Below are 7,850 nucleotides of genomic sequence, written 5' to 3'. Positions count from 1 at the left end.
TGTGATTGTCCCTCAAAGCTTTCATGATTTACAAATATGTAATGGCCTATTTGGTTCTCAAGAGAGAGTGAAAAAGTGAAGGAGTTATTTCTTTCATTTCCTTCCTCACTTTCATAAACCTCAAAAAGGCAAAGTTTTGTTTAACTAATTAAGTAGTATTTTAACTTGTTGAGTTTGAAATAATGGTTGGAACTTCTCCTCTTCCTTGTGCTACTTGTTACTAGCACAAGTCTAAAAGGATAAACCTTACTTCTTTTGAGAGATTTCTTAATGTAGGACTAATGACACTATTTATTTCTAAAAATTCTAGTACAAGTTTGCCTTAGTTGTATAGTAAGGGAAAATTATTTCATAGATCCTTATAGGATTTAGAAATATTTGCTGAAGTTGGTAATTTATGTACCATATAGAAGCCATGTAAGAAAATTGCTTATAGAATTTGAATTATGCAATTGCTTGTTAAGTGGTGTTTTTCTATCCATATCACCACCATGCTTGGCTACAATTTACTAAATTTTGGTAAAGCTTAAAATGTTGAGAAGATGTTAGGTGACGTGAAATTATTAATGTTGAGTCTATTTCCTTACCACGTCTTTTTATGTAGAGTCTAGTGCATAATTTTTCTTTTATAGAGGACTTTTAACATCGATTAAAAGGACCCACTATTAAAAGTAGCAATGGTGACATTTTTTGTAATATTTGCTACCACGGTAGGATTTTCAGCATCAGTTTAAAATTAAACGTCTATAGGAAAAGCTTTAACATATGGTGGAATTTAACCTGATGTCAAAAAATTTAAAAATAAAATAAATGTTTTTACTTTCAATATCAGGTGCCAATTTACTCGCTATTGAAAATCAACTTTCAACAATAAGTGCCACATCACCCGCTGTTAAAAGTGTTTCAGAATATTAATAAAAAACCTACCTCTTGCCTCCTTACTTCTTGTTTTCTCTAACCCCTTCATCTTCTTCCTTCTTTGTCTTCATCTCCTTAGCCCCCTCCCCCTGTCCCTCCATCGGCCCCATCCCCCAACTCCCCCTGTTCCCCCCCTCACCCCTCCCTCACCCTCTCCTTTCGTTGCCCCCTCCCCCAACTCCCTTCCCCTCGCCTCCTTCTCCACCTTCTTTCCTCCATCCAGTTAATTCTCCCTTTCTTTTCTTTTTTTAATTTTTAATATATATATTAATTATTATTTAATTGTAGTTTTATTTTTAATTATTTTTTAATTAGTTTTAATTTTTATGTAAAATTGTTGTAGTTGTTGTTTTTAGATGTCTAATTTTTAGGATAAATATGCTAAAATTTTATTGATATTAATTGTTGCTAGAAATGTTGTTAATGGATTCATAAAGCCTTAGGTTGTTGCATGTGATTATTATTTGGTGTAAAATTATAAATTTTCTCTTGTAAGATTTTTTAAAATTTTTAGGAGAGTCTATAATTTTTAGGGGAGACTATGTCAATTTTTTTAAATATATTATTTTTCATAAATTACTTAAAATTTTAGATTAATTAGGAACTTACATTTTTGAAATAGTTTGACGACGATAACATGTACATTAGCTTTATTCTTGTTTAGGTAGTGACATATGGATTGTAGTTGGATGAATACTAGACAAATAAGTGATGTGTATGATAATAGGGTGATTAAGTTTTTGGAAGTTGCTACTTAAAAAAATGTTTTGTGACAATAGTAGGAGGTTCTATTGTCCTTGTGTAAATTATTTTAATGAGAGGAGACTAAGTTTTGCCAAAATAAGGGAACACTTGATTTGTGATGTGATTTTCAAGAATTATATGATGTGATTTGGCATAGTGAACGATTGGAAAATTATAGTAGTACGTCTTAATATGTGGACATTGATCATAATCTTGCTGATGAAGTAGATGGAATGATATGGATATGAAGATTGGTTAGAGGACATGATCTATAATTAGGAAAGATGCCTTTGAATGAGTGCATGGGTATGATAACTTGTGTACTAATCCAGAGAAGCCTTTATACCCAAGGTGTACTAATTTTAGTCTATTATCTGAGGTGTTAAAATTAGTTATGTTGAAGGAAAGAGCTAGGTGGAGTGACCAAAGTTTTACATGGTTGCAAGAGTTACTCTTAAATAATGTTTCCAAATGAAATGTGCTACCAAATTGTTATTATAATGCCCCATAAGATCTTATGCCCAATGAGTATGAATTTTAAAAAGATACACACATGCCCTAATTATTGTGTTCTATATAGAGAAGAGCTTGAAGGGAAGGAGAAGTGTCTAAAATGTGACTATGGGTTTGAATCTAATGGCTAAAGCATGAATAATGAGAGTGGTTTAGAGTATTTAAACCCTACATTAATGATTTTAGAGTTGTTGATTGTTAGGAGCCACTAATATCCAAAAATGGAAAATGGCAATAATTATAGTTATTAAGGTTGTGTTGAAGTCATTAATGGTGGTTTAATGACTCATTTATGTTAATGTGGGTCAATAGGACCTAGTAAACCCATTGGGTATGCTTGGGAGTGAGCTTATGACTTTGATAAAAGGGAGAATGTGGAATTATAATGTTGAAAATTATCAAAGATGGGGTAATGATGTCATCCTTGTGATATAATTGTAGATTAACTCAATTAGTAGCACCATTCAAGCTTGAGAAAAGCTTTGGAAGTTGGTATTTTAAAGGGTAACTTTTGAATTCTCAAAGGTTTGTGGTAATTGGAGGAAATCTTGTTGTATAGTTGTATGTTAATTATTTATTTGTCGAACTAAATCATTTATAAATTCACTCAGGTGCTTGAGAACCTATTGATGCAAATTGTTGCAATGTGATGTACTGTGATATGGATTTTATATAAGAGTGTGGAAAAATAATATGCATGTTTGTTCAATTATGACTAATGTTGATGTTTGAGAACATGCTTTTATGGAAATGATAAATAATAATTGATATATTTGTATGGTGGAGAGAATATGATTATGGATGATATATGATAAGATTGATTGTTGGTTGAATTGCATATATATGTAATATGTGCATAGCATAATCATTGGCGGGAGTTTGCCTTGGTAGAGGAGTAGATTGGTAAATCTACATGGTACTGACAACTTATCATTAGAATTGGAAGCTTATCTTGGCACCGATTATAAGAATCAAGATGTAGCCATTGTCCTATAGTTGATTCAAGACTGTCCCACTTGTTTTTTGAGGGACTCAAATCTAACTAGTCTTTAACTTCACGAGGAGGCTAGATTAGGGGTACAACATCCCATGGTTGTTAGTGTTAAGGGAAACCACGATACAAAGTGAGTGAGTTAACCCTGTCTCGGTAGTTCCTCATAAGTGGAAGGCTAGATTTGTCCAAGTTACGAATGTAGCCATTAATAGCCACCAGTTTCATGTCGAAGGTAATAGGAGGGTATAAGATTAGCATTGATCATGTATTTAGTTCCAACCATATGGTTGTTATTATTATGGCCTGACATGTTTTAAGGGTGCATTGTTGTTATTTTTATGACCCCAAGATGTGAATAGCTATGATATGTTCAATGATTGCATGCCCGATGACATGATTGTTATTGTTGTGGTCGAGGCTATATTTTTATATGTATGCTATTTTAATTTATTGCCATTTACATCCATTTTTATTGATATGCAACTATATAAACTAGGTCGACCTTGATTACTAAGTGGTTGTACTCATCCCTCATTCTTCAATATTTTCACGACCTAGTTCATCGCATCAGGATTGGGGAAAACAACTAGAGGCCTAAGGCTAAGTGGAAATTGTTCTAATAGGCCTCTAGTTTAAATTCATATGTGTATTGTGATAGTTAATTTGCCAACTAGGATTTCATTCCATCTTTTGTACTACTTGCATTATTGTTGTGAAAATCATATATATTTTATGCCTTGAGTTAGTAAGATGTGGTTGTGAAACTTGTATAGGGCTGAAATACTAATGTAAATAGGGAAAAGTATGTTCTAGTAGTTTGGATGAATATTAATGATTTATGCAAAATTACCTCCCCATTTATGTTGAATTTATGATATATCTGTATTGGAATGGTTGTAGTATGTTGCACGAGTCCTAAATGGTCCACTAAGTGTGGTTTGAAGGTTGGTGTTGGCTTTTGGCACATGTATAAGAGTTTAGGCACCCTAGTTGTGTGTATTTGTGAAAAAGAAGTGAAATTGGTATTGGGTGTTCAACTTTTGATAGAAAAATAATTTCATTATGAAACTTGTGCCATTAGCTAGAGTTAAGAGAAAGCTCTTTCTAGACATTTAAATCCCCTTAATCGGATGTCAGACGAAGGATTAGGACATGTCAGAAGTCTGTCCCTGGTACTATCATTTAACAACAAAATTTGTTTTCAAAATTGTGCAATACGCCATGTCACATGGCACAGAGGCAACACGTCGCGATGCACTTGCTATTTCTGGATAGTTAAATCTTTTGAAGTTATATGCAAATGTTTTGATTCTTTCTTGATTCTCATACTTCTGTAAATATTTTAAACTTTGATTTGAGAATATTGAAAGTGTATGTGATTATTTTAAATTGTGAAAACTTGGTAATCCTCATTGGCTTTAAACTCTTGATTACCTTGGAATTGATAATTAATTATGTTTAAGTAATTAGATCTTACAACTTGGTATTAGTTTTTCTTATTTTGAGAACTGGTATGTGGTTTGTGTATTAGAAGTTAAGTTTACTTGTGAATTGTGCATTTGCATATAGACAGTTGGCAATTAACATTATACACATAATGTTTTCCCCATTGAACTAGTACTAACCCTTTTCCTTTTGTGGGATAACTTCCATCCTTAAGAGGGAAGAATAGTGCAGACAAGGAATACAGCCAGCAATATCAAGGCAAACGTATCAAGGCAAGAGTGGGAAGTCTTGATACAAGAGGAGTATATAGTTTTAAGTGAGCAACAAGTCAAATTGGGACAAGGCTCAGAACGAGTTGGTGAGCTAAGGCTTGATATAGACAATGAAAACATATTACTAGAGTTGAGGATAATGATGAGGAGGATTAAGAAGAGAATTGATGAACATGAAGAGATCCTTAAGATCGAGCAAGACTAGCAAGACTGTGAAGAGGATCGAAGGTAGTCACGATGAAATGGGATGTGATAAGGAGGCACATGGCCACCTTAATGAAGATTATTATGAGGAGAGTGAACTAAGGAGGTCAAAACTAGTAAGACCTATAGGGAGAGAGTAAGAGAACTCTATTTGATTTGGCATAGAAGAAGTTCACACGACCAAATCCTCTGTCATCTGAGGGTTCAAAGGAGAATAGAGCTAGTGAGAAATGGAAAGATCGGTTGAAGATGATCTTTTCTATTATGACTTGCACATCTAGGCAGTTAGTACTCCTCACCACATTCCTACTTGAGGATGCTGCTAAGTAGTGTTGGGAAAGTGTAAGGCCAGTAGATGGCTCCTTATTTACATGGAGTTAGTTTAAGAGGAAATTTTTCTCATACTACTTCCCTACCTCATTCAGAGCTAAGAAAGAGGTTGAGTTTCATCGACTACAATAGGGAAGCATGAATGAAGAAGAATTCATTGCTAAGTTCAATGAGTTGTTTAAATACTCAACTTACTTGAGAAACCATGATGATGAGTACTAGAAGGCTAAGTAATTACTCAAGAACATGAAGCCTAATTACAAACAGTAACTGGCACTTTTAACATTATCTCCTATTATGATATGTGCAATAAGCTAAGGGCAGTAGCCAAATGTGGTTATGAGGCTAAGGATAGCTAGAGGAGAGATGGTAGGGGCTGTTTCTTACCTATACAAGTCTTACAAAGGTGTGAATAAGAGATCTAGATTTAGCTTTGGACATTCGGGTTTGGTAGAAGTAGAAACAAGAGGAAGAGCTTTCAGAAAGGGTCCCAGTCTAGGGGACTTCAAATGAGGAGTAATGCCCCTCAGAACATGGACAAATGAAATCAAGCAGCTAGACAAGACTATACTCCTAATATAGCTAGACCTATTAGAGCCCCACAATGTAACAAGTGTGGAAGACATCATATCGGGAAGTGCTGGACATGTTTTAAGTGCCACAAGGTTAGGCACATTACTCGATATAGAGAAATTGAATTGAAAAAATTTCAAGAGTTTGTTTCTTACCCTTTAGTGAAGAAAAGGTTCTAGTGAGTTAAATTAAGACTTTGCGACTGGTTTAGGGTTGAATGATAAAGCTTTGAATCTGTAAGCTTGATTTAGCCTAAATAAGTAGAGAAAAGGGGTGGAAATTGAGTAGATATGAAATGGGATCACTAGAAATGGTAAAATGTGTTAGACATAATGGCTTGTGACATTATGTTTAACTTAAATTTTGATGATGACAAATATAGATGAGTTAACTATACTTATGCCTAATAGTTTTCATATATATAGTGGTTAACTACGTTTATGGAACAAGTGCTTTAAATTTCTTTTCACTTATATTGTTCCATATTACATGAGATTTGGAAAAATGATTTGTGTGCATCAAAGTTATTTTATACTATCATATTTTTTCTTATCTTGAATTGATTCAATATCCAAAAGTGTTCATCTTGCATAACTTGGATATATGTATATTGACACTTTGACTAATCATTCCATCTATAATATATCATTTGAGGTTGTCCAAAGTGAAGATGAGAGTGAGTATGAAGAGGAAGAAATCAAAGTCATCATTAGCATGCATGCCACACTCAAGATGAGAGAACATAAAGAGAATAATGACCCAAGAAGAGCTTAAGAAGAATGATGACATTCATACAAGCTTGGATGCACCTTGGAAGCCTTGATATGATAGGTATAATATCATTAGGCTAGAAATCTTTATGTTAAACTCATTAATTTAGATATGAAGTATTGGCTCAAGATATCATAAATCAAAACATGCAATTTTAACTCTTAAGAAAAAAATTGAGATATAGTTTTCTATAATTATAGGTTTCATATTTGATCACATAGGTCTCACAAAGTTTGAAATGTTTTTTATTAGTAACTCCATAAAGTTTTTAAAGTTGTTTTATTTAGTTAAAATGGATTTAAGTTGAAAAATTCATGAACACTTGAAGTCTAAGCTTTAAAATGGCAATTGTATAGAAAAATTGTTTTGACCTTTGGTCATGTTTCTTGTCATATCTCTGACTACATAGATCCTTTTAATGTGAAACATATCTCATTTAAAAATAAACTCCAATAGCTTTTCAATGATAGTTATTTATTCAAAATGGATTCTATTGAGAAAGATATGAACTTTAGAATTTGAGTGTTAAGATATTAATTTGCACAGCATTCAGCCTTAACCTTCGTCCATTATTTTGATCATATCCCAAAATATATATTGAATTTGAATGTGAAATATTTCATTAAAAACTATACTTCAAGAGCTTTCCAATGATATATAATTTATCAAATTTGGAGTTCTATTGAGTGAGTTAGGACATTATGAAGTTATGTGCAGTGAACCCTCCAAATCACGTGTGAGAGCAGCTAAGATGCACGCGTGATTTAGCATCAGTATCCAAATCACGCGTGAAACCTCTCTGTATGCACACATGAAATTGCACCCAGAAGCCTATTTTCGTATTGAATAGCCTTTGTAAGCAAAATCATGCGTGAAGCACCTTGTACACACGAGTAAAATGACCTCTAAAGGCTTATTCTTCATTATATAGACACACATGATTTGTTTTCTGGACACTACGATATGTAATTTCTTGCATGATTTGTCAAGTTCCTAAGCAAGATTTTGCACCTATACATGTGGAACTCCAAAACACATGTGAGGCACTTCCAAAACACACGTGATATGTCACCTTTGCTTGTGAA

The sequence above is a fragment of the Prosopis cineraria genome, unplaced genomic scaffold (assembly GCF_029017545.1).
Source record: "Prosopis cineraria cultivar Desert tree isolate PC_DT_omini unplaced genomic scaffold, ASM2901754v1 PC7, whole genome shotgun sequence".
Classification (NCBI taxonomy): Eukaryota; Viridiplantae; Streptophyta; class Magnoliopsida; order Fabales; family Fabaceae; genus Prosopis; species Prosopis cineraria.
Note: the sequence above shows the minus strand (reverse complement) of the source record.